At 46.2% G+C, this 27,969-nt stretch overlaps 1 protein-coding gene across 4 annotated transcripts in view; it reads right to left on the bottom strand.

Moving 5' to 3' along the window:
• Positions 1-27,952, bottom strand: part of FAM168A (family with sequence similarity 168 member A) — a 127,992-nt gene extending 100,040 nt beyond the window's left edge. The window contains exon 1 of one of the 4 annotated variants that reach the window (XM_030234400.2): positions 27,794-27,952. The gene's annotated coding sequence lies outside the window, so the exon portion shown is untranslated. The remainder of the gene's footprint in view (positions 1-27,793) is intronic. The other 3 variants (XM_030234401.2, XM_030234399.2, XM_030234397.2) reach the window with 3 other exon arrangements.
• Positions 27,953-27,969: the final 17 nt, after the last annotated feature.

The following is a 27,969-nucleotide window of genomic DNA, read 5'->3' as shown; positions in this document are numbered from 1 at the left end:
CCCATTCCATGGGTCAGCTCCTGCCCACTGCATCCTCAGATCATCACCACCAGCAGACTGACAGGGCCTGGCATGTCACATGCTGTCACATGTCATCAAATTGCTCTCGCTGGACTGTTAATGTGATTATCACCATGGGTCCTACTGCAGGTTTGGGGCTTTTTCCCAAAGGAAAACAAGCTCTCTGCAGTCACTCTAGAGACACTGAGAGAAACAGATTGTTGGTCCCCTGAGTATAAATCATTGTTCTTGTCACGGTCATGACCACTGCTGTGTCAGAATGCACAAGAATTAACCCTAAAAAGTGTCTGTACTGTAAATTTTAACACTGAGAAAAGCCTCAGATCCTTAAAAACCTCTTTGCTCAGCTACAGTAAGGAAGAAGACACAGAGAAAAAACTTGTGTGAGTAATAGGAGAGATGTTCAGTGCTACAGATAATGCAGGAAAATTTATCCTCCCCCCTTTTACACGGCCCAAAAATGAGTAATTATGTGCCAGGAGATATCATCTACTCCACAAATCAAGTCACTGAAACTACAGACTAAAAATTGTTTTTAAGAAAGTCAATTTATTAGCGATTACTGTGCAGACAGACATATGAGTGCTCTTGTGTACTTGCTGCATTAACAACCTCTCAAAAGCCACAGGAAAAGGAAAATCAATACTGTGTATTTTTTCTCACATCAATTTATCTACTGCTGAAAAAAAATAACTCACTTCTGTGTATGCCACACATGACATATCCCAGGTTTCCTCTGAGCAAGGAAAATAAAACAAGCTTTTGCTGGTTTCAACCAACCAAACCCTGCCTTGCTGGACTCAGATTTTGCTTTTGATAAAACCTGAAATAAGACTTGAACAAACTCAGGGCAGTCTCAGGCAGCTTGGCACTGGTACACAGAGCCTTTTGTGACTGATCCTGTGGTGCTGGCGCAGGGCTGGAGCCCATTAGCAGTGAATGGTCCACTAAATATTTCATGATTCTGGATTTCAGACGTTTCCCAGGACAGGTTCTATCACCACAGATCCTACAAATGGGCATGACAGTTGCTAAATAAAGGATATCATGCAGAGTAGCCTCTCCAAAGCACTCCCAGAGCCTCCAGCCAGGAACCAAACTCTACAATTTTTACATATATATATATATATATATATATATATATATATATATGTCTCGAAAGTATGTATTTTTTTCCTCTCCAATTACAAAACACAAATTTTCTCTGCATAAAGTCTTTCAGGCTGCTACTTTGACAGGAATCAAAATAAATCCCAGGATGGCATTCCCTGTCGAGCAGACTAATCTTGTTTCCTCATTTTCTTTTTCCAGGTCACCAGTTTACTTCCCTCGGCTGAGAGCTCCCCACAGACTCTGGGAGGGCTCCTTAAAGAGCTCTGCAGCCACAGCATTTCCCCATCACCAAACCCTAAAACTTTTCTAAAAGGGGGCAAAGTCCTCTGCAATACAAATGCTGCAGCTTTTACTCTCCAAGCTGGTACAATTCCCAAAGACACGGCCTTGCTGCTTTCCCGCTGGGAACGCACAGCCTCAAAGCCTGCCCAGCAGAACGTGGCCTTCACCAGCCGTGGCCCAGGAGATGTTTGGACAAATCCACCCAAATCCCTGGGGAGGAGTGGCTGGAGAGCCTTGCAGGCAGGAATTGGGGGTCCAGGTCAGCTGGAACCAGCAGGGAGGGCAATCCACGGCCTGGGACGCACCCAAGGGCCGGGCAAGGGAGGCCTGTCCCACTGGCCACACAGCCTGGACATTTGGAAGCATTTCTTTACCAAGAGGGAGGTCAAATGCTGGAAATGGCTTCCTGCAGAGGTGGACAATGCCTCGAGCCTGTCAGCAGCCCCTCTAAAGAACATGCTGTGAATTTGGTCAGCCAGGGGTGAGGATGATCCCTCAGCGTCCCTTCCGACCGAGCGAGCCTGCTGGATTGTAACGCAGGAGAGAGACCTCGAGGACTTGAGCTAAAAAACTCAATATCTAACCTTTGCTCAGGCACTGAGGGGCACACCGAGGTGCTGATCCTCCTCCCAGAGACACTTCCATGCCCACTTGGAAGCATGGCACTCTCCCAGGCAGCCGGATAATCCTTGAGGCAAAGCAGCTTTGTGGGCCGCCGGGAGCCGCTGGCGCCTCAGACAGGCCGGCCTTCACTCTCACGGCCGCCTTAAGCTCATCTGAGCTCAAATAACACGGCCAAAAATGTTCCCTGCGCCTCGGTGATCCACAAGTGGTCGTGGCAGCACAAGGAGAGGGGGGAACAGAGCAGGAGAAGACATTCCCTGGTGGGAGCCTGCCTAGGGACACAGGGTAGGCCGCTCTTGGAGACGGGGAGCTCCTGGAATGTGGTTTGGCCATGATTTTTATTCTCTGCCCTCGTATCAGAGCTCGCACACCAGCACTTCTCCTCCTCTCCTGCTCCTGTGCTTTGGACGACCCACTCTCCCTCCTCCCCTGCCCTGCAGCCACGTGGTCGAAAAGAAATCACCACCGAGCTCCAAAGTCAAAGGTCCCCACCCAGCAAACATCAAAACCTGGAGCAAAACTTGGTTTTTAATCAAAATTTGGCTGAAGTTGACCCCTGCACTCACAACCTGTGAGGAAGCAGCCGACGAGCAGATGTCACTGCTGGATAAGCCTCGTTTCTTTAGGAAGCTAAAAATGGAACCAGCCATCACCCTCATCTATGTTTAGACCCAATATTCCAAACAATTCCTCTATTTGCAGTACTGGGGTTTTTTTCTTCCCCCTCCTGAAGCTATCTCTGGCAGAAGAATTAAACAGCTGCCACGGAGAGCAGGAATTGAGTTAAAAGCTGAAGAAATGCAGCGCTGGTAGCAGAGGTGACGCACCAGCTGGATGCATTCCAGGTCACTGCAGCCTGGCAGGCTCTCCAAGAGGACATCCCAGCGGATCTCGGCGGCACAGTTGGATTTTTCCCCCACGTATGCAAAAGCCATAACTCCTATGGAGCCAATCATTTCACGCTGGAAGCCCTGCAATTCATATTTTAAATGCTCTGCCAATCGGGTTATTATGTTCAAGCTAAGGGAGGAAAAAACCCTACAGAAAGACTTTCAATGGGGAAAGCATTCCGCTTGGGATTTTCCTTGTCTTCCTGTGCCAAGTTGGCAGGAGAGCTGTATAATTACAGAGCTTTTACAAACAAAATTAATGTATAGCAAGTCTGTACATGGCCATCCTCCCATCCATAGATTTTATGGAGAACAGAACAAAAGGATGCCACTTTTATTTCACTGTGAAACCACTCTCCAAAACCAGGAGTATTTTACTTAAAATCTACAGGGATTTTAAGTAAAATCCCTGTGGTACCTGTGTGGTACCACAGACTGTAGTCCCTCTCTTCCATTTTAAAAGGCAGGCAAACTTCACAACACAAGAGCCACAGAGAACAGGGGCAGCATCCCTCAGACCTGTGTTCCCACACAGGGATCAGGATACAGGATGCCCAGGAGTGACATCAACACATGAGATGTGGCCACAGAGACAGAAGAAGGGCAATTATGGATGTTATTAAACATAAAACCTCATTTTCTTATCTCTCTGACCAGGAGACCCTATTTTTTAGACTAAAATATAACCAAATACATGTGTCAAAAAACAATTCTCAAAAAAGATACCTTATTATATATTAATGGTTTATTCCTCTTTATTACAGCAGCACATCAGCCCCGCTAAGATCCACAAGCAGCTTCTAAGAATTCTCTGCAGCTGTCACAAATGTTCATTCTGTGGATCCTAATTTCTCCTTGTTTTCCCTGTCACATTCAATATATCTCCAGTTCATGAATTATAGACTTGCCTGATTTCCCTAATGTCACCCAGGAGTCTACAGTAATTCAGGAACCCAGCAGACACTGGGGAGGTCCAAGTCCTGGATGCTGAGACTCCTTCAGGAAGAGAACAGACTAAGGCACGTAATTCCCCCCTGAACCAGCTGGCCACATTCCTTTCCCTTATTTTCCCTCCAAAATTCCACTGCTAGCAATTTCGGCTCGAGGTGCTGAGGAGATGAGGATGACACACGTGTGTGGTCGCAGACCTGCTGGCACAGGATCCACAGGATAGATCACAGTGCATGCTCCAACACCGTGCCAAACCACTTCACTCCAAGCAACCACTGCTCCTGGAAGCTGAGCAGGGCAGGGGGCACTCCTGAAGGACAGGGCCATCCAGAGGGACCCTCAGGAGCTTGAGGAGCAGGAGATCCAAGGGGATCAGGAGGTTCAGCAAGTGCTGCACTGTGTTGGGGTATAAGAACAAACTGGGAGAAGAAGTTGTTGAGAACAGCCCTGTGAAGAAGGATTTGGGGTGCTGGGAGATGAAAAGGCCCTGGCCACGAGCACTTCCAGCCCCCTGAGCGTGGCCTTGGAGTGCCTGGAGCAGCCAGTAAGGAAGAGGGAGAGAGACTATCTACAAGGGCCTGGAAAGACAGTTCACAGCAAATGGCTTCCCCCTGCCAGAGGACAGGGATAGATGGGATGTTGGGAAGCAGTTCCTCCCTGTGACATGGCACAGGCTGCCCAGAGAAGCTGTGGCTGCCCCTGGATCCCTGCAAGTATCCAGGGCCAGGTTTGACAGGGCTTGGACCAACCTGGGATAGTGGAAGGTGTCCCTGCACATGGAATGGGTGGCACTGGATGGTTTTGAAGGTCCCTCTCAAACCAAACCATTCTGGGATTCCGTGACATGATTCAATGATTCCCTATTTCCCAGCAACATGAGACACATCCCCACTTGCTCCAGAGTCCCAACCCAGATTTTTTTCTTTTTGGAAACACAACAAGAGATGTCATTTCAGCAGCACCCCCACAACACTGGGATCATTGAAGAATTTACTCAGTGACCTTTCAGCAGCAGATAAGCACAGACACTCCTTAAACATTAACTCCTTCCAAACCCATATTCATTGCAGCATTTTTTGGACACTAACACACCTTTAATTTAGAGCAACAAATGTCAAAAACATTCCACTGCTCTCTTCAGCCTGTGAGAAGCTCAGCACAGCAATTAAACCACACGTATGGAGTTAAACACAAGCTCTAGAGCTGCTGCACCAACAGCTTCTCTCCAGCTCTTCATGGTCCTTTCCCATTGCAAGAGGCTTTGTTTTTATTGTTTTGGGTGGTTAAGTCATCTTATATATACTTCCAGTTCTCTTGGGGGGAGGGAAACAATTTTTTAAGAGGATTTTAAATTATATTAATCAGAAGAGCATTTATAAACATTTCCCAGTATACAGCAAGAACAATCTGTTGTTGGTGGTACATTAATCCTGGCGAGCACTTGAAGGGCAGAAACACAATGGGGTGAAATTGTTACAGATGGCCTCAGGGCTATTCCAATACTTGAACAACTGGAATAATGGGGTGGAATTAAAAACATGGGCCCAAGCTTCGGAAACGCCTCACGATAAGATCACGGTGCCCAAAAAGAGGAACATAAAACTGTTGAAGAGGAGACACTTGTGGAAATTAAAAATGAGCTTTGTAGAAGCACAAGAAGTGCTTCTAGCCCAGATGGAAAAACCATCCATCCTTTTCCACTCAAAAGAAATAATAACCAGCAGGAAAAATTATCTTTCTTCCATTTGGACAAGTAAAAATTCACAAGGTTACCGTACAGAACAACCAAGAGCTGGCAAAATGGAAAAGAGGAGAGATAATCTAATAGGCCTTTTCTATCTAATTTTTATGATTCTTATGAAAAATGACCTGAATAAGTGAAGTTATTTGCCCTTGTCCTCTTTGTTCATATTGGATTTAGTCATGAGGGAAATCCTGCCAAGGATAGTATGTTTTACTCAATTTACTACCCTTTGTGATTGCTCTATAAAATATTGGATACATGATAGGAAAGGTTATGGAGGTTCAGGGCGGGGGTTTTTGCAATGGAAAAAGAAGGAACACATTGAGCACTTGCTGGCAGTAAAAATTAAGACAACAAGAACTGGTGGAATTTTCTGAGGGGAATGTTTATCTCTGAGTCCACGTTCGAAGGATTGTATTTAACCCGAATACGGTATAACTTTAAAAAAGCAGCAACTGAGTATTAAACAAACAGTCTCTTGCAACATTTCACTTCCAAGTAGGTCACAAATAACACTGGAGTCAGAAGCTCCATCTCTCTGCTGCACAAACTCTGTAATTGCCAGAAGCTGAGGTTTCCTTTGAATTCCCAGTATTTATTATCCTGCTACTTTTGGACTCTCGCCGTTAATCATATGGTTGCAGTGCTCCTGCTATTACAGCAGAAGGCAAGAAACCAGAACCTGCTCTTCCAGGCTCTGCATTTGGTGTAGCTAACGCTGAGCTGCGGAACCCACCCCCAGCCCCAACATCTGTGCTGACAGAACCTGGGTCACGCTCAGTGCAGCCTGTGAGCCATAAATAACACGGAGAACTCTGGCAAAGCCCAGGTGCAGCCGGTCACCAGCACCACCAGCCCCTGCTCGGGGACTCCAGCACACTGAGGTTGTTTTCCTAAAGCTATAAATGCCAGCCATAATGATGCAGGATCTGTTAAATCCTGGGAATGCACTGTGTTGTAAGATTCCAGGGAGAAGTTGGGGCATTCCTCCCTTACCATTCAATCCTACCCCAAAACCAAGAGCCTGGGAACTTGCAGCCGTGCCGGATTGTAATAAGTGGTGTCAAAAATTCCGAGCAAATGAGTACCACATGTCTGGGAAGCAGGCCCTTTTCCTGGGCTGACCTTGGAGGCTGAAGGGCTGCCCCTTTCCTGACAAAAGGCTTGCAGGAAGAAAAACATCCCGAGTGCCACCTTGTAACCACGCGGGTGAGATCCTGCAGCCCTTTGCCACAGAGAGCACCAGTCGAGGGTTTGGGATGAGATCAGATCCCAGTTCTCAGGAGCTTCCCCAAAAGCTGAATGGACTCCCAGAGTGGGTCTTGTTCCCTCACAGACTCTGGGTTTTTATGGGGGATTCCATAAATCACTGCTGCTGTAGCATCCACCCCCCATGGAATTATGAAGGCTGTTCTTGGAATGGATACTGGGAGACAAAGGCCGAACAGAAGCCCTGACTCAGCTCCTGGAGGGTGGATTTTTTGCTGCCATTGGAAAGATGGACATGCTCCTCTCCAGCTGTGTCAGGCATGAGCATCAGAAGGCCTGGAAATTATACATGTTACTCCTTAACCTCATTCACAGCAAGGTCCTCCTGACCCTTTACTTGGCATTAAATTACACACATTTACAAAAACTAATTGTCTACAACGCATTCCAATTACAAGTCTAATTATACTTATCTAACTGTCGCCTGACCGACTTGGTCTGGAATCAAACCATGCTTTTTGCTTTATTCCATATTAAATTGGGCTGAAAGGCTTTCTGGAGCTCTGGAAGTTCAGAAATAGATAAAATAGAAGCATCTGAGGACTGAGCAGATAAAAGGCCAGGCCAACATAGAAGAGCTTTCCAAGCGCACATCAGAAGGATCCATCAGGATTTAATAAATCTTGGACTCAATATCTTTACTTTTGTTTCCAAAAGACCAAAAGGAAAAAAAATGCTCAGTCCCAAGCTTCAGGAGGGTCTTTCATCCAAACAGAGGATTATGTCAGTCCCTCCTGATCTTGAAACATATAAATCCATTTTACACTACTTTCCTTTTTGGAGGCTCTGAACAAGCCTATCAAAACCTTGCACTTACAATAATAATTACAATCAAGCAAACGTGTCTCAGTGGGTTTAAAGCAGTATGGACCACTGTGCTCAAAGGACAGCAATAAGTGACTCCACATCCAGCTGGCAGCCAGAAACAAGGAAAACAGGGCTGGTACTTGGGCTTGTCTTGTCCAAAACCACCATGGATTACTTGAGTAACAGCACAGGCTGATGTTAAGAGAAATCACAGGATGGATTGTGTTGGAAGGGACCCTAAAGATGTTTAGAACTTCAGCCTGGCCTTGGACACTGCCAGGGATCCAGGGGCAGCCGGAGCTTCACTGGGAAACCTGTGCCAGGGCCTCACCACCCTCACAGCCAAGAATTCCTTCCCAATATCCCACCTAACCCTGGTAATGGGAAGGCATTCCCTGTGTTCTGTCCATCCATTCCTTGTCCCAGGTCCTTTGCCAGGTCTCCTGGAGTCCCTTTGGGCAGTGGAAGGCTCTGGCTGGCCAGTCAAGGGAAGTCATTAATGCCCCAAACTGCACACAGCACAGGACTTGGGAAAACAAGCTGGACTTCTTTGATCTGGTGAGGAGGGGGCTAGAGCCAATCTAAGCCCAACCTGCAGCTCTTTAAACAGCAGCTACAAAGGTGTCGGTCAGAGACTGTGAACTCTGCAGGAGCCTCTATCCAGGCAGCCCTGAGCCTCTTGCCCAGGTATCAGATGAAGTCCAGGGAGGAAGGGATGCCACTCGCTCTTAGTGTGGTGCAGGGACTGCGCCCAAGTGAACATCAGCTCTGCCCCATCGGAGCAGCCTCAGCAATTAACACCCTCTTCTCACCCATCAGTTCCTTGTGACAGAGTTCATCCTGTAAGGAATCACAGCCTGCATTTCGTTTTCTGCTCAGAATTTGCACCATCTAATTTACTCACGATTAGTATAGATGATCTAATATTCCCTTCTGATCTTAATTCCCAGCAAACCCATCAAATCCAATCTCCCTTTTTTGTACACAGACTACAAAAGCTCGAGTCATTACAATTCCTACCCGGTTCCACACTGGTGTAAACGAGAGAATGAGACCCTTAAATTTCCAAAGAGCTTGAAGGCAGCGTTGCATTAATGAACCTCCTGGAACAACCATGTGTCTGTGCAGAAGAATGTCAGCTACTTGTATGGCAGCCTTTGAAGGTCTCTCCAAGGAGGAAACAAGCCATCAGCCCGGACAAATTCCCCAGCTGGGTTTTGATGGATCACAAGACAAACAGATCCCCACAAAGAGACGCTGAAATTGTTTTAGAAGGCCTGGTACCCCTGACCTCAGCCCTACTCTGTCCTGCTCCACTCACACAGCCTGAGAAAAAGCCCTTCAGGTGGGCACACACGGATTTGGGGATGCAAAATTGTTGTGACAAAATCCAAGCACTAAGAGAGTACTTCAGTATCTGGGTACAAAAAGGGGGGAAAGCAATATCGTTCATGTGAATGATTTGATGTTCATCTTCCATACCAAACAAGCTGAGACAGTTTCACACTTTATACTTTCTGAAATGGTCTGAAAAAGGGACTGGGGACAAGGAATGGAGGGACAGGACACAGGGAATGGCTTCCACTGCCAGAAGGCAGGGTTGGATGGGATATTGGGCAGGAATTGTTCCCTGGGAGGGTGGGCAGGCCCTGGCACAGGGTGCCCAGAGCAGCTGGGGCTGCCCTGGATCCCTGGCAGTGCCCAAGGGCTTTGGAGCAGCCTGGGACAGAGGAAGGTGTCCCTGCCCATGGCAGGGGTGGAACTGGATGATCTTTAAGATGGCTTCCAAGCCAAACCATTCTGGATTCTGTGAAAACACCTGTCAGATCAATCCTGCTGCTGACATCCCAGCCTGTTCTGGGAGAAATCTCTTGCTTTTCTCAGGAATTCATCAAGTGGAAAGTTGTTCTTTGAACACCAACACTTGTGCACCCCACTCTCTATTAATCTGATTCCAGTTTCCAAGGGAAGTTTGACATTAGTTCCTAGCACACACCACCACTGAAATGTATCATTCTTTGTTTGTTACACAATAAAAAATTAAACAGACTCTCCAATTACTAATTAGATGCCATTGCTTAAATAAGTGTGCACAGAAGCAGTGGCCAAAATAAAGGAGTTCTAATTTTAATGAAAGGACAGCAGTGTGCAACTGATATTTCACCAGGCAGGGAGTAGAAATTTCTTTTAGGAGAATAAAACCACAGTTTGAAAAAAATGAAACAAACAAGTTTATAATCAAATGTTTTAAATCAGCAAGCTGGGATTCTTGACTTAAATACAAATAAAATCAGCAATAGATTTAAAAGATAGATTTAAAACCAGAAGTAGTTACATGAAATAACCATTTTTGCTCCTGGCAGACAAAGCTCCAGGACCCCCTTTGGCAAGAAAATAGGAAATTTTTAGAGAAATTGTGTATTTAAAATAAATTATACCTATTGCAGTCCTTCCTCATATAAAATACAATAATAATCCAAAATATTGTTTAAGGAAAGCAATAAAAGGAAGGCAAAAACTACCTTAAATAGGATGGTAAATGGTAAAATCCAGCTCTCCCACCCTTCCCCACCAGGAATGCAGTCACACACAGGCTGTGGCTAAACACAGGAATACAACAGGAAAAATTAAACTGGGTGTAACAACAACAAACGGAATGGAAATGGAATCCATTCAGATCCTCCCTCCCACTATCAGATTCCTTGCATGATGACTGTTGGAGGGGGCATAAATTCAAAATGCAAAAATCCAGAAGTTAAAAGGTGTCGGTCCACTGCCACTCTACCTTTGTAGGACTGTGTAAGGCACTCGAGGAGTTCAGAGCATGATAAAAACCAGATTTTCTTCAGCTCTCACCATTACTTTTGAGTGGCACCCATGCCAAACCCCAGAGCTACAAGGGCTCCTGTGCCATATAATCAACCCCTGCAAAATTTCCATCCAAGAAGCCTGAAAACAACCTTGCAAGGGAAATATCCATAATTCCTTTCCAGGGACTGGGAGAACAAAAATGCAGACAAAGCACAGATCGTGCTCCAAGTCACACAAGAACTCAGCTCCTGTGTCATGCACAGTCCTTGCTTTTGTCTTTCCCTGGCCTCAATGGCAAGGCATCTCTTGCCATCTCTTCCCCTTAAACCTAAAAAAAATAACTTGGCATGCTGCAAAAGAGTTCATTTCCAAGAGAGAAAAACATAACTTTGACTTTGACAACTGTTTTTCAGACTGACATATCCTCTCGAACAAGAGAATTTCCCATACTGGAAAGGTGTGAAAGCTCTCCAGCTTCTCCTTGCCAAGTTTTAATCAGTATAATCCAGGACTAACTTCCCAAGCACAGAAAATGGGAAGGTTTTGGGTTTTCCCAGTCCCACAGTGAGTGCTGCTGAGGGATGAATAAAACAGGTCAATTCCACTGTGGATCTGCAGCATTCCAGCAGCTCCATTCATAATTCATGGTTTTGACACATCTACCTGCTGCTTGGGAAAGATGAGCACACACAAACATGACATGGGCAAGAGCTTTTTCCTTCTTTCACTCTCATTTCCACTCTCCCAACAGAAAGAAAAAAAATAAAAAAAAGAAGAGGCTGAAGAAACAGAGTAGGGATTAATCCCAGAAGAATAAATGTATTGCTTCCGCACAAGCCCCTGGCTGCCCAGAAGCACATGTGTACGCTCCCAGAAAGCAAGTCTTACATATTATTGTTAAAAGTTCAACATGGTCATTTACCTTTGTAATTATCAGTTTGAGGCTGCAGGGAAACAGACATCCCTGGGAAACGGGATACATCCCTGGGAAACGGGATACATCCCTGGGAAACGTAAACAGCCAAGAGTGTTTAGGTGGCTCCAAACTGAATGATGTCAAACGTGGAAAACTTCTTAAATCTGCTAAGTGGGGGAAACTGACAATGGGAAAGTGCTACATTTATACAGTCCCAGAATGGCTTGGGTGGGAAGGGACCTTAAAGATCACCCAGCTCCTGCCATGGGCAGGGACATCTTCCACCAGGCAGGTTGTCCCAAGCCCTGTCCAGCCTGGCCTTGGAAACTGCCAGTGATCCAGGGGCAGCCACAGCTTCTCTGGGAAACTTGTGCCATGGACAGCACACTCTAGGGAACAATTCCTAATTCCCAATATCCCATCTAGCCCTGCCCTCTGGCAGTGGGAGCCATTCCCTGTGTCCTGTCCCTCCCTGCCTTGTCCCCAGTCCCTCTCCAGCTCTCCTGGAGCCCCTTCAGGCCCTGAGCTCTCCCTGGAGCCTTCTCCTCTCCAGGTGAGCACCCCCAGCTCTCCCAGCCTGGCTCCAGCCCTGGAGCAGCTCTGGAGCCTCCTCTGGGCTCTCTCCAGCAGCTCCAGGTGCTGCTGCTGTGTCCCCAGGGCTGGGGCAGCTCTGCAGGTGGGGTCTCACCTGGGCACAGGGACAGAATCCCCCCTCAACCCAGGGCATGGAGGTTTCCAGGTGCCAGTTCCCATGGGCAGGGCATGGCCAGCTTTTCATCCCTCAGCACCCCAAATCCTTGTCCCCAGGGCTGCTCCCCAGCCATTCCCTGCCCAGCCTGGCTGTGTGGTTCAGGCTGAATTAATTCCAGGAGAGCTCCCTCTCCCTGAGCAGGCACCGTGGCCATTAGCACACGGTGACAAGCTGGGGTCATGTCGTGGAACACTCCAGCATGTGGAGTATCATGCATTTAGTTTGTCTGCAATTAAGACCATTTCATTGTCTCATCAGGTTCCCTGTGATACCCAATTAAGTAATAACACAAGGAAAGTGCTCTTAATTAATGAGGAAAATGCTCTACAAGCTAGACACAGGTGTGTGTGTGTATCTCAAGCAGGGCCTGAAACAGTTGAACAGATAATTTAATCTTTATTAAAAAAATCCCCACTCAAATTTGTATCTAATTACCTCAATAGCAGGAATCTTCCTGATTTCTTCCAAGGGGGTTAAATTCTTTGCAATATTCAACAACCAAGTGGTTTATAAAAGACTCAAATGAAAACTGACACTTGGAGTGCAAGAGTGATCACAATTTACACATGGTTATTCTGGGGATGGAGCAAATGGGTTTAAACCACCTTTCTCCTTGCAATGTTTTTACAAAATCAATCTCCTCTATTGATATTGAATTCATGTTTATTCTTATACCAGCTCTGCTATTTGAGTTGAGCTAAATGAAAGCCCATCCCCACTGCTAGATTAGTCAGGGTGACATCTTTTAAAGAAAGATACTGGAAAAAGGCAGAATATCATCCTAAGTCTCATCCTTACATGCTTCAGTGAACGGAATGGCAAAATTTAACTGCAGAAAACTACATTTCCATCAAGTACAGCAGTTTTGCACCCCAGTTTCTTCAGCTAAGTAAAGTGGATGTGTGTCCTTCAATGCCTTAAACACACAGGGCCATTTTATAGAACTGTATGGAAAATCATGTACTCACGGGAGCTGGTATGGACAACTTTGATAACCTTTATCTCCCATTCCCCATTTGCTTGGTTTCAGTGACATTCCAACCAGAACTAGTTGGAATTATTCAAGCCACAGTTTTCTACCTTTGGTGAGAATCAAGTATGGAAACAAAGTCCTAAATTCTGACTTTAGGAGCAGGAATTGCAAGGAACATTATTTGCAGGGAGTGAAGCACGTGAAAATCTGCCCTTGCCTTTCTCCCCAGATCCTCAGGCACAGTCACCTTCCCTGGGAGATCAGCCTTCCACCTCTTCAGCTCTCTTCTCCCTGGATAGCAGAAGGAAACAGCTTTCTAGAAACTCAAATCTTATTCACAGCACAACGAAAGTCTTTGATTTTTAAAAAATATTGTAAAAAAAATTTCAAAGTGCCTATCCAGACTACAGCAGCCTGTCCAAAATCTTCTACAGCAGATCCCTATGGGGAAAGGTTGATAAAGAGGACAGAGCTGTCAACCTGTACTTTCATAACCTCCCACCTTAGTTTTTCATCACAAGGTTCTTCCCTAAGCTCTGCATTTCTTACTTCAGCTGCTCATTTTCAGCTCTTGAAAGTTTTGGTACAAAGGAGCCACAGAGACAATTTTTTCTCTTTGATCAATCACGTCCCACTGTTCAGAAAACAGGCTCCAAACCATTAATCTTGCTTATGTTATCCAAACGCTTGCTAGGATCTCATCTTTCCTATAATTTATTTAGCACTGAGCCCCCTGACAATACATCTGAGGTATTCTTAGAGCACTTCAAACATCAGTCAGGCCAGGATGGCGAGGCAGAACTGGCAGGGATGAGTCTGAGATGCAGACAAAGACTGAGCAGTGCACGTGGCACTTCTGGAAATGCCATGGACAGTGCCCAGCTGTCCCTCGGTGGAGTGTGGCCTCAGGGAGCACGGGGGATCACCTGGAGCCACCAGGTACCACAAGACATCACCTGGAGCCAGAGCATTCTAACAGAGGCTTTGTCTTGTTGCATTGTTATACCTGGTGCTGACACCCACTTGAAACTCCATTTTATAAAGTTTCCCCAAGTTATCTTCCCTGGATTTAAAGCTGTTTGGATGTGGCACTTGGGGACATGGGGCAGTGGTGGCCTTGGCAGTGCTGAGGAATGGTTGGATTTGATGGCCTTGGAGGACTTTCCCAACCTTAACAATTCTGTGCTTCTTAATAGAATTCATTTATTATATAAATAGAAATCTTTTTAACCTTCACTCCCAGCTAGCCAATGGCATTCCCATATTCCCCATGTGCTCCACAACATTTTTGGGCTTGTCTCCAGCTCCAGTTAATTCGAGCTGTATCCCAAACCCACCCTTCTGCCTGTGCCATCCTCCACAGAAATGCTGAACTACAAGGAGGTGGTGATTTTAATGTGAAGTTTGGCCCATGAAATAAAAATTAATGTTTCAATCAGCAAACTCCATCACCCCCTCACACAACCCCTGTGCCACAGCCAGGGGTTAATGGTGCCTGGTGCCCTCCTGCAATCCTTTCTGCCTGGGAAGAAAACCCTGGTCATAGTTTCATCATTTAAATGTCACCCACAGCCAACCTGATCCTTGACAAGAACATGCCCTGCACTGGTCTCTACAGTTTTAAACAAAAAATGATCCATTTTAGAGATGGGAAGTGCTCTTTTCCTTGGATCATTCATCCCAAAAGGCAGTTCACCTTTAAAGGGTTCTTCCTTTAAAACTTCCTTGAATGCATGGGAGGGCACTCAGTGCCTGGAATTTTCTCTGGGATGCTCCTGCAGTCAGACTCTCCCTCTGATAAGCCAACCAGACTTAGCTCTGTGCTTCTCTGTGTGTTTTTTCTACTCCTCAGACTATTTTTGCGTTTCTTCCGTTCCCCTTCAACTTATCCAGGAGCTATTTCAGGATGCTGAAATGGAAATCATACTCAGGAAAGTCACAAGCGCCAAATACAGAAATGAAATCTGATCTCTTCTAAATATTTTCTTGCTTGTACACCTAAAAACTAAAAAAAAAAAAAAAAAAAAAAAAAATTAAAAAAAATTGAGCACCACTGCTCATAAAACAATTTTCTCAGAGCCCCTTTAGGCACTGGAAGATGCTCTAAGATCTCCCTGGAGCCTTCTTCTCTCCAGTCTCCAAAAATCCTGTTGCATCCACTGCTGGATCATTGGAACCCTTCTAAAACATATCCACTTGACCACAATAAGCCATTTTTAATATGATTAATGTAATATTTATTTGCCAACATCCTGCCAATTCTCTCCATCAGAATATCACTTGCTATTAAAATGCCTCCCAGGTCACAATATAAAGAAGAGCTTCCGTGGATCCATCCCAGAGGTTTCAGCAGGATAAGTTCTCAGTGCTGCTGCTCTCCTTTGAGCTACTTAATTGAAAACAGTAATTTAAGCACAGGCAACTCGATTTAATTTCCTAGTGATGACAAAAACTGGCAACCTATTTAGGCACTATTAACTTAAAATTAAGTAGGAAGCAGATCTGCTCTAGCAGGACTGAGTTCAAGCCTTTGAGCACCCCTTTATTCGTTGGGGTTTGGCTGTCTCGGGGTGTTCTTACATTTTTAAGAGAGGTTTATTGTAGACAGGGCAGAATCCTGAGTGGGTAAATTGAAATCCAAAATCGTTTGGAAAATGGATTTCCACAACTTTCCTGATTTGTAGATTTAAAGAGACACTGGTTTTGAGAAACTAAACAACCCAAAGTGAAAATCCACATAAGAACACAATGGTGTCTTTAACCTCCAGTGATGGCTTCACCCATTCTGTAAAGACTGTATTCAGAAATAAAGCTCAGATAATCTGGGATGATGGACATGAAACAAAATCTTTTCATTTTCCACTTTATTTTAGCATGTGAGAACAAAATTGTGAGAGTTTGCTAATAATGTGCATTATGGACACAGTGCCAAGAAGGAATAAATTATTCCTGTGTAGAAGAATCCCTCTAAGATGAAACACTGAAGGAAAAGTAATTTTAATGGATCAGCTCGATTTTTCAAGGCATTTTGGGAAACAAGACTGGCTTTAAAAATAATGTACCTACACACATTTTTCTTCTGAAATTAGAATGACACAGTTATCTTGAAAAATACTATTTTTAAAGGCTTCCAGCTCTCTTAACTTCCATGTGTTATCTGATAACACTCTGCCTTCACTTCCCAGCGTTAATTGGGTTTGTTCCTGCCCTCCTGTGTGTTGCCTACAAACACAAAAAGGAACCAAATCAGGCAGAAACCATCAGGGTTAATTATAATCAGCACCAAAATCTCAAGTGCTATTTGTGGCAGCAGTGGATTTCTATCTGCTCTCCGAGTATGAGCCACTCAGTAAAACAAACACAGAAGGGAACTCAGGAACTGTGTCCCTATGGATTCAGGTACTTTTTGGGAAGGTTTGAAAAGGAGTCTCTGAATCCTCTGTGCAGAGTCTCTGTTTGCCCAATTTTGGGTTTTTTTTTTTACTGTATCCAGCTACTTGAAATGAATGTGAAATGCCTAGAGGTTTTATAACCCCTCATGCTGCTGATCCTTCCTACTGTTACCACTCTGGCAGGAAACACAACTCCCAGAAAACCGCTCCAATTAAAACAGATTTCCGCTCTCAGCACCAGGAATAGACTCTGGATACTCCCCAGTAACTCTAAAATGGATACTCCCATTAAATTATTTCAATATAAAAAGATTTGCAGACAGCACTGATACCCAACGAAGCATCTTCATGAGAACACAGCTCAAGTGAATTTAATATCTGGGGGGTTTTCCCCCCTCCCTCTTTACTTAATAGCAATATCCCTAAAAGTACAACAGCTCCTGGTGTCTACCTTGAGGAGGAAAAGAAACACTGCCCTGTTTTCTCCTCCCTCCATGTTCCATGTTCCTGGAACCATGCTGGTATCTCCAGAGGGCAGGCAGAAATCAAAAGCCAAAAAATAAGAGATTGTTTTACCCAATGCTCTTCCCACTGTATTTGGGTAAATCCAAACACCCACAGAAAGCAAGAAATACAAAAAAATATGAAAAAAAAATCATAAGAAGATAAAAATCATAGGAAGGTCAGGTATAACCTAACCTAAACTGAAGGCACAACTTCCTGCAGGAAGAAAACTCCATGACCCATAAGCCCCATGGCTTATCCTGATAGCCAGAAAATCCTGATATTACCAAGAGAAACATATTCCAGAATCAACTCCCTCCCTGCCCCAGGAGAAAACTCTGCTGAGGTCCTTTCAGATTTAAAAACAAGATTGTCAAAGAAGTAAAGCCCAGCTAATCCTGACTGCCAGCACAGTCCTGGGGAGAGAGGTCTCACACGGAGAGAAGATTCAAATCAAGATTCGCACAGATCCAAGGCAGCAGCCTGAAGTGCAAACCTGAGCGAGGGTGACACCAGAGCCCTGATGTCCCCACAGCCCTGATGTCACACGAGACACATTTCCATGTGGCAGGCATCAATTGGCTCTGAAACCTGCCTGAGACTTTAAATAAAGGGCACAGCAAAGGAGCCCAAGCACAACCTTCCCATTCCTGCACGTGGCAGAGAAGGGGGGAATGTGTCACTGCAGCATCCTCCAATGTTCCATTTATCTGTCTCTGCAAGTACAGACCAACCCTTTCTGCCCCATTCCAAATGGGAAACTGAGGCACTGCTTATGCAGTTTGGGAACTGGAGGGAAATTTGGGGCATGGAAAGAAGCAGGTTCCAATCTTCCACCACTGGATCATGAGAGCATTGTTTATCCCTAGCAAATTATGAGCCACAATACAAAAAGCTGGAGATCTGGGTTTTCTGGCAGGGAGATCTCCCCTGAATTAAGAAATCCAGCATGAGGCTGAAAATTCATCCCCAAAAAATCTAGACTGAAGACAATTCTATTATGTGGAATTTGGTTAAAGCCTGAAACACTGGCCACAAACAGAGGGAAAAAAGCTTCCCAAGGGCTGAACACAAACATGGAACGTCAGGCTTTGTGTCAGGAGAAGGGGAAAATACACAAATTGCAGGGAACAGGATGGAACACTCAAGTCAAGTGCCAGGAACGTCATTGAAGAGCACCAGGAGAGCAGGAGAAAGTCAAGGACATCGGGGAAACACCCATGGTGAAAGTCACACTAAACTCTACGTGTGTATTTTGTGCTGGCAGGAAAAATGAGCTTGGATGATGGAGAAAAATGGTTTCCTGCTGCTTTTTCCAGCCTGGGCTCAGAAAATCCAGCCTCTGCAAACTTGCTTTGTGGATCAGCACCATGGCCTCCAAGAAATAGCTGGCTGCCATGGATTTCCTCTTCCCACAGACGAGCACCAACACTGGCTGATCACTGTGGCCACAAGACGTAACTGCATCAGCTGGAGCCAAGCAGGTGAGCAAAGATCTCAGGCATCCTGGAGAAGAGCTCCAGGGAAAAGTCTAAGTCAAGGTTTGGCAATCTTCACAGGCTGCCACGCCAGGCTTTTCCTTCCCACTGGCTGCAGGCTGCCAGGAGAGGAGCTGGTAGGAGCTGCCTCCCAAAGGAGCAGGAATCTGCTTCCAAGCAGGACAGCGGCTTTCGCCGAGCCTGGAGCTCAGGGAGAGGCAGGAACTGCAAGCTGCAAATTCCTCTTGCAAGCCAGTGCCTCCAAATGCAATGCTGTTTGCTCCACGCTGCATCCACAGGCTCCTTGCACGTGGATCCCTGAGCTAAAAGATGCACTTGGTACCAGATGCAAGGGAAGGCCCCAAAATATCCTGGAATTGAACAAGGCTGCGCGACTGATGAGAGAACGTTTGGATTTGAGTGATGGAACAATACTGGAGGGAAGGGAGAGAGCAGGAATTGCAGAGCCAGCACCTTTCCAACTAATAAGACACCTTCCCAGATGAAACTGCTGATGCATCCAGGAAAGGCACAAGCTGAACACAGGAGAAGGACACTTAGAGGGGGAAATGAGGCACAAAGTCAGACAAGAGCGTTCACCAAAAAAAAAAAAAAAAAAAAGAATTTTCTGTTGCTATATATGGATGTAGGGAGTCTGGATAACAAGCAGGAACAAATGAAGTCCTGGCCAGCAGGAAAGAAAAAAATGAGCATGTGACTGGACTTGAAAATTATTAGTCCTGTGGTGTTCAGATATGAAAGGAAGAGATGGCTGCAATGTATCCCTAGAAAAAAGGTGGGAAGGCTCACCTCTCTGACAACTGTCACCACTGCAGGAAAACTGAATTTCCAGGGCAGAAACTTGGTGTGTTTTAATGGGTGAAGCCAGAAGGAGGCTCTGGGAAGCACCAAGACAGGTAGGTGAGTCCATACTGGGGGAAAAAAACCGCATGTAGGGTTAGGGAGGAGACAGGAGGGATACAGAAACTCTCTCATGCAGCAAGTAATTACAAGAGAGTAGCTTCCCTAAATCATAGGTGACAATTTGTAACACCAAGTAACTGATTTGGGCCTTGTTACAAGCAATAAAGCTGCAGAACCACTGGACTGGAAGCCTTGACAGTGCAGAAAAAGAGCAGACTCGTATTTAAATATATGTCAGTTTAGTAATTCAATCAAGATTGCAAAATGTCTTGATTTCAATAATTGATTTTAACCTGCATGACATTTGTGCTTTTCAGTTATCGTCTTAACGAAATATCAACATAATCACAGGCTCAGAGAATCATCTGGGTTGGAAAAGACCTTTAAGATATTGAATCCAGCTGCAGTGAAAATTGGCATCACTTGATTTTCCACAAATGCAACACAGCAGAGGAAAAATGAAGGAATTTGCATATAGATGATCCACTCACTAAGTTTCAAAGTGCTTTTGGGATGAAAAAGGAAACAGCTCCAGAGTGAAGTTTGAAAAAGCTTCTGGGGCAAATCAGAGATTGAACTCCCCTCACAATCAATGGGAGGACACCAGAAAGATTATTTAACAATTTACATAAAAGCAATTACAGGATGCAGCCAAAATGAAACCACATGGAGGAGTCAAGACCAAATTGTGTCAAAACAAAAGAGCCTGGTGAAACCCAATGAAGACAATTGGCAGGGCAGGGTACATGGTGCAGGTGGAGAAGTCCCAACTGGGCTGATGGACAGGAGAAAAAAGCCCTGAGGGGACATTGGATCACAAGTAAAACATCAACAATACAATGGAATTGCCAAAAAAAAGGGGGGAAAAAAGGCAGTTCAGATTGTTTTAAGAGTGCCATGTGGAAACCAGCATTATTTTGTTTTATACAATGCTGACAAGGCCACGCAGTGCCAAGTCTGAGCAGAGAGAGAAGTAAACACACCAGAGTACAGAGAAAAGCTGAGGGAATAATCAAGGGATTTGGATACAAAATGATCCATAAGAACACATTAAAGGACTGTGCCAGCCCAGGAACACAAACTGGAGGGGGATGTGACATGCTCCCATCAGTGACAGCAGAAACAAGGGGAGGGGTTATTCTGAACTGCAAAGCAAAGCATCTTCATTTCTCAGAGATCACAGCATCCCAGGATGGCTTGGACTGGAAGGGACCTTAAAGATCATCCAGTTCCACCCCCTGCCATGGCAGGGACACCTTCCACTATCCCAGGCTGCTCCAAGCCCTGTCCAACCTGACCTGGAAAAATTCCAGGGATCCATGGGCAGCCACAGCTTCTCTGGGCACCCTGTGCCAGGGCCTGCCCACCCTGGCAGCCAAGAATTGCTTCCTAAAAGATCCAAGATATTGGAAAAGCTTTTAACCAAATTGGTTAAGGGTTCACTGCCAGCTTCCTGAGCAGGCTGGCACCTCTGAGACTGGAAGACTTTAAGGAAAAATTAGAAATACATTCGTATGCTCTAGGGACACTTTAGCTTGCCTCGAGGAGTGAATGGACTGGAAGGTATCCCAAGGTCTCTAGGAGCTCTGCATTCCAGTATGGAATGATGCCCCAGAAGCCCAGGATGTTTAACCATGGAGTCCTCCAATACTTCAGAGACCACAAGGGCTCATTTGCAATATTTTTCAGAACCCAAGAGAAAATTTGGAAGACAAACACAACTACATCAGGAGAGGGCAAAATGACTCAAGTAAACACCAACCTATTTGCCAGACACGAGCTCTGGACAAAACAAGGGAAAACTGAATCCGACTGGATCTGCACTAAAAAAGAACAGGAGTGAAATTAATGACAGCCAAGCCAATGTGATGGAAAAGAGGCCTTGTCAAGCAAAGCTGAGGAGATCCACGGTGCTAAAGGTAAGTGCTGCAGTGTAACAGGCAATCTTTTGAGGATGACATCCCAGTTAAAAAATGACCACTGTGTGTGTCAACAAAGCAGCTGAGCAGACTCAGAGTTGGCCGAGGGACAGATGACTAAAAGCAGCAGCCACTCGTGGAAAATCACCAGCAAAGTGAGCTGCAGAGGGGTTCTGCTGAGCCTCATCCAGAACCATTCCAGAGGTCCCCTGGAGACTGGAATCTAGGGAACAAGATGGGAAAGACAGAGCCCCTCAAACAGAACCTGCCCAGCACTTCCCAGGCAATGCCACGAGTTTGTCTGGACCACAACCAAAGACCACTTGGTTGTGGAATTAAGAGTTCCCTCCAAAGGGAAAAGTTATTGGGTATCAAAGGACCTGCATTTAGACAATGACTGGCTTTTGGAAGCAATAGTTAGAAACTAATTGAAGTGACACCTTGGACAGGGTGAGGGATGAGGCAGCCACCACCTCCCTGGGCAATCAGCTGTGCCAGTGTTTTACCAGCCAGGCTGTAAAAACTTGTCCCTTCTCTCCGTGCCCAGTTCTGCCACGCCTGCTGCAGATGTCCCACCCTTCCTGGAATCCCCCAGGAACCCACCCTGTCCCTGGCACCTGCTCCAGCAGCAGCACAGCTTCCCTGGAAAGCAAAACCACGTGGGCAAGATGCTGCCGGGCTGTTCTGCCGTGTTTGCTTTTCCAAGAGCTCAAATTTTAAATATTTCTTACACAAAGAAATATTTTCTTGAGCTCCCAAATCCATATTAAAAGACTCAGCTATCCAAGAAAGTTCAACAGCTGGGATTTGGATGCTATGGTAGAGAAAAAGAACCCAGCTCTCCAATTATGGCACTGCATTTTAAGGCTTGAAATCTTGTGTTGTGAATGTAAGTCAAGTCAAGAGCAAACTGGAAAAATATGTGGAAAGCCATCATTTTGCAAAAGCCATTAAAAGTCTCATTAAGTGACACCATACACAGAAAACTGAAGAAAATGATTTGTAGAATAAACTACTACAGAACCAAATGTTTATACAGGGACCTATTCCAAAGTAATTGCATTTTAAATGCTCACGAGCTTCACACAAAATACTTTTCAGCAGGGAAAAGCCTCTAGAACCTGTCTGTCCACACAGGCATGGCAACTATCCTGGGTGGAATGTCATCAGGAACTGCAATGAATGGTCTTACTTTGTCCATCAAATCAGCAGAAGAAGGCAGAATCATGGAACTGGTGAGAGGGAAAAAGGTCTCAAGGATCATGGAGTCCCCCAGCACTGCCAAGGCCACCACCAACCCATGTCCCCAAGTGCCACATCCACGTGGCTTTTCAATCCCTCCCTGGATGGGGCCTCCACCCCTGCCCTGGGCAGCCCATGGGACTGTGGGAACTCTTAGGATCTTGTTTAAAATAACCCCAAAAAATCCCCTTGTCCATTAAAAAGCGAGTTATTATTGGCTATAAATCCAAGTATAAAGAACTGAATGGAAAATGGGGAAAAAAAGAAGACCATGCTCAAAACTTCTCACTAAGACTTCAGGATGTATTTTGCAAACTCAGAACGGTAAAACTCACTCGTTATCAAATTTAGGGAGCTGCTATCTAAGAGCAGAGAAAGCAGAAGCTCAAGCACTGGGCTTTAATTTGTGGCATATAAAGAGCCTGATGCCATAAAAGAGGCAAATCTTTTTTATTAAGCTCTACAGCAAATTAGAAGGAAAAACCCTGCGGACCCCGAGATGTTATGGTCTATTTTAACTTTTGCTGCAGTCTGCAATCTTTATCCATTTTATCAAAGAATTAGACATGCCTAGCAGGCATGATGGCATCTATTCTTTTTTCTTTTTTCCTTTTTTTTTTTTTTTTGCCAGTTTAGTACTTTTCCTCTCATAAAATACTCTAAGCTTGTCTCCAATAATCCTCCCAAATCTCTAACCCTTGCTGAGACAAGGAAGGCAAAACCCATCAGCCTACAAATACACTTCAGCTTCAGCCTTCCTATTGAGAAAGTTACTGCACCATTTTTCCACTCCTCAGTTTTCCACATGGCCTTTCAGCCAAGGAAAGGAAGAGGAGACAGGGTGAAGCACAAGCAAATACAAACAAGAGGAGGGGAATGTTTTGGGTTTTTTTTTTTTCCAGCTTTTATAAATCCTATTATGATAATCTCCTAAATGGTTTGCTGGGGAGCACCAGCAGGCCCACATTTTTTTCCTCCCAGAAAGCACAGTCACTTGAAATTCCTGTGCAGTGCTCAGGGTTTTCTGCACATCCATAGTAAACAAAACCCAGAGGAGCTCTGGAAAAATTATCCGAGTCCCACTCACGCTCTAAAAAATCTGTGAGCCTCCGTCATCATCAACAGAAGCTCCTTCCCTACGTGGATCTTAAAAATAAAGAGCTCCCACAAATTTCAGATCTGCAAATGCTGGATATGCCTGAAAAGCTGGATCTTTGCTGCCTGGGATCCTAATTACAGGCCTGGGATTCCTGCTTCAGACGCCCATGGCACACCTGTCCTCAGCAAAGGAAAATCCTAGAAATTCCCAACTGTTGCTTCCCATTCAAGCTAAAAAAAACAAACACAGAACCCCACCTCAAGATTATCCAGGTAACAAAGCATTGTTAAAGCAGAGCATAACATGAAATGTAGATCACAGGCATGTTTTTATATTGATTTCATGTTGATTTTAGTCTCTCTCTGCCCAGGTGGGCAAGAAGGAAGTGCAATCACATCCTTACTTTCTCCAATATCAGGCTTACACAAATTTTACTGGGAAAAAGTTCCCCCTGTGAGGGTGGGCAGGCCATGGCACAGGGTGCCCAAAGAAGCTGTGGCTGCCCCTGGATCCCTGGCAGTGTCCAAGGCCAGGCTGGACAGGGCTTGGAGCAGCCTGGGACAGTGGAAGGTGTCCTTGCCATGGCAGGGATGGCACTGGATAGCCTTTAAGGTCTCTCCCAACCCAAATCCTTCTGGGATTCTATGAATTTGCAAAAATAAACACAGCCCTGCCACTGACATTCTTCCCTGGTATGTAGGGATATCAATGCTTGTGACACAAAAGTAGGAACAAAGTGATTCACTTGAGTGGAAGGAACAAGAAGGTGACACAATAAAAACAGCCCTGGAGAACCGTGTCTCTCCAAGTGGCATTTGAGTCTCACGGAAATAATTCCTAAAAATTTATTCCCAGTTTTAAACAGTGACAGATCAAGAATCAGTATTTTTTAATTTGGAGACTTAAGAGACCACCAACAGGTAAAAAAGCAGACAGGTGGATTTTATTTCTTGTCAGTGAAACAGAAATCTTCATCGGATGCACGGCACGAGAATCCAGCAGCACCCAGAGGGACTGAGGGATTGGAATTTGGAACCAGCAGAAAAAAAACACTACAGAGCATGCCAGGAGCTGCTTCCCAGTCAGTCATTCCAGACTGAATATCCCTGCCGACTGAAGGTGAGAAGTGAGGGATTTCAAGCAGCAAAAGCGAGCCCAGCTGATGAGGAAGATCAGGGCACAGGCAGGAGGGATCTCGCTGGGGACAGGAACAGGGAGAGGAATGCCCCAGCACAAGGAGAGACTTTGGGAATCGCAGAGGAAATAGAAAGTACACGGAGCACTTGTGCTGCGGAAAGGGAAACCGGGGGCCTCTGCAGATCCCATCAGCCCCAAAGGCAGGGCTGGGACACAAATGGAGCTCTAAGCCCTGCTGCAGGGAGGAGGGAGCTCTCAGAGGGAGATATCAAAGTTGTGCTCCCCTCCTGACAGCCCCGACAGCCGCTCTGCAGAGAGCTGGGAATGCTCCTGCTGGGAGCACGCCGGGCTCTGAGCACCTGAGGAGCAAGGTCTGAAGTGCCAGCACACCTGGAGCCAGAGCCAGAGGGAATTGTGGGCACGGCTCTGCCAGCAGGTGACATCCCAATGTCCCACTTCCCTGCCAAGCCCACGCCTTGGAGCAGTTCCCAAAGGCAGGCAGTGCCCTGGATCCCACACACACCTCGGAGCTGGGCTCTGCCAGGCACACCACGGAATTCAATTTATCCCCGATTCAATTATCATCCTAATTGTGCCTCCAGTGCAGGTACTGCAGGCCTTTCACAGAACTGCTGCTCCAAAGCATTCTCACTCTGCTCAGAAATGCTTTCAGCACCTCCCTGCCCTGGTCTTCCCTGTTATCCCTCGGATCATGGGGACCAGGGAAACTTCACCTGATCCAACAGATTTTAACCCCCCCTGGGTTGCTCACCTACTGCAGTGCAGGCTCACCGTGGGGTTTGACAGGTGATTATCAACCAAGAGCACAAAGCACCTCCACAGATGTTCTCCCTAAATGACTGTATCCCGCTTATTCCACGTAAATTTTTCTGCAATTCAGGTTTCTCACTCCAAGGAATATTTTCTGACCAAACTCCAAACACATTTTGCTTCCAGTCCCTTTGTTCCAGAGGATATATATCTAGCTGTCCTAAAGAAGTGTGCCTTTGCTGACAGCCAGGAATTTTAATCAGCTGAAGAACAGACCCCAAACCCCCTAGAACTGGTCAATAACATCTGTAACACTTATCCCACCTTCCCTAAAATAAAGCACGGCATTTGGGAGAGAAAGATTCCTTCTAAAAACCATCAATATTTGCTTTGGTAAATAAAAAGTTGGGATGCATAAGAGGGTAAGTTGGTATTTGCAACTTACAGAACAAAAGTTAACCAGATTTGACACAAATTTAATGCAAAATACACAATGCTGGTTGATTTCAGTCCTTTTAATAACTATGTATGTATAACAAGAATAAATATACAGATCTTAGTTGTTGTTTGGGTATTTTTTTTCAAATAGACCCAACCATAAGGGTCAGGAGAATCCACGAAACAGTTAAAATTCAGAATCAGAAAGAACTGGGAAAAAAAAAAAAAGAAAAGAAGCATTTGGCCTCTTCATACTAATTTCCTTTTTCTTTACATTGCTCAACATCGCTCCTCAATTTGAGTTCTAATCAACAACCACTTCACAGCTCACATTTTATGAAATAATGCAGTTGATGCAATCAAGTCCAGCAAAATGTTTCCCTAAAGATGTTTCCATCATTCACATTCCTTTAAAAAAACACACACACAAAAAAAAAGGCTCTGGCTTCCTCCATCACTCTTTAACAGCAAAAATAAACACACCACTGCATCTTAAATCATATTCTGATTAAAACAGAAATAGAATCTTTCTGGGGTTTCTTTCTGCTTAGCACAACATGTCTTTGTCCAGGAGAGGGGGAAAAAAATACCCTCAACCTGCTCATTTTTCTGCACTTGACAATAATGAGCACCAAATAAATAAAATTCAGCCTATGGAAATACAAACCATGACCCAAAAGCCCATCACCATGTGCAGTGGGGGGCAGAAATGCCCCCAGAACCCAACCCGGTGCAAAACCTCTTTCTGCTAATGAATATTTATTTCATTTCCATACTTCCAGGCTCCCCTGCTTTCCATAAAGGACTGAAACCAAGCTCCTTTTTGGCATTATTCCCCCACAATATAGCGATGGACTTCGCTGCCCTGAACGCCACAACGCCGACAACAGAGCTTGCGAGCAATCATTAGTAAAAACACATTTTAAAAGGAAAAAAAAAAAAGGGAGAGGGAGAAATAATCCACATTTTCATAAAAAAACGACCGGAACAGGCATTTTATCCAGGCAGAAAATCTCAACGCCGCCTTGCATTTCCCAACCTGGACGTCCCTGCTTTCATTCCTGTGGATGCTGCGCGCCGACATCCCCCCGCTCCGCGCAGCCTTTAACCATTTTATCCCCATTTTACCCCCATTTTATCCCCATTTCAGCGGCATTCCCCCCCGGAGCAGGGCTGCGGGACAGGCTGAGCCCGGCCCCGGAGTTGCCGGCGGGCTCGCCGATGTCCCCGCAGCTCCGCCGCCGGCCCCACGTGCCCCTCGGCTATTTCGGGGGGCTCGCCCATCCTTGGGGGGCACCCCCGGCCCGGGCATCCCGTCCCCGCTTCCCAGGGATGGGAGTGAGCCTGGAGGGGACACAGCCCCTGCCAGGGAGGACAGCGGGTTTTGGGGGGCAACAGGCTGGGGGGGCACAGTCCGCTGCGCCGGGGGGGAGGGACGGGGACACACGGCGGGCTCCGGGGCTCGGAGAGCGGGGACACACACAGAGCCCCGGGGAGAAGGGGCTCCGCGGGGACACCGCGGCGGCAGCCCGGGGGGACACGGGGAACACGGGCTCCCCCCGCCCCAGGGCTCCGCTCTCGGCTCCCCCCGCCCGGGGCTGCGGGGTGCTGCCCCACCGCCCCCTCCCTGTGCAGCCCCCGGCCGCCCCCCTCCATCACCGCCGTGCCCCCACGCCGCCACCCCGTTCTCGCCGCTGTCACCGGCGGGTGTCCCCCCTTCCCTTCCCGTCGCTTTACCTGCGGCTGTTCGGGCGGCGGCGGCCCCTGTGCCGGTGCAGCAGCTCTCCCTCTCCCTCTCCTCCTCCTCCTCCTCTTCCCGCTGCTCCCGCAGCCGCCAGCCGGGAATGGGGGGGGTAGGGGGGGGCAGTACCACCAGCGGGACCGTTACAGCCGCCGCCGCTGCGGGGACTACA

Source organism: Serinus canaria, chromosome 1, assembly GCF_022539315.1.
Source record: "Serinus canaria isolate serCan28SL12 chromosome 1, serCan2020, whole genome shotgun sequence".
In the NCBI taxonomy this organism is placed as follows: domain Eukaryota; kingdom Metazoa; phylum Chordata; class Aves; order Passeriformes; family Fringillidae; genus Serinus; species Serinus canaria.
Note: the sequence above shows the minus strand (reverse complement) of the source record. Positions and strands in the feature narration are given on the sequence as shown.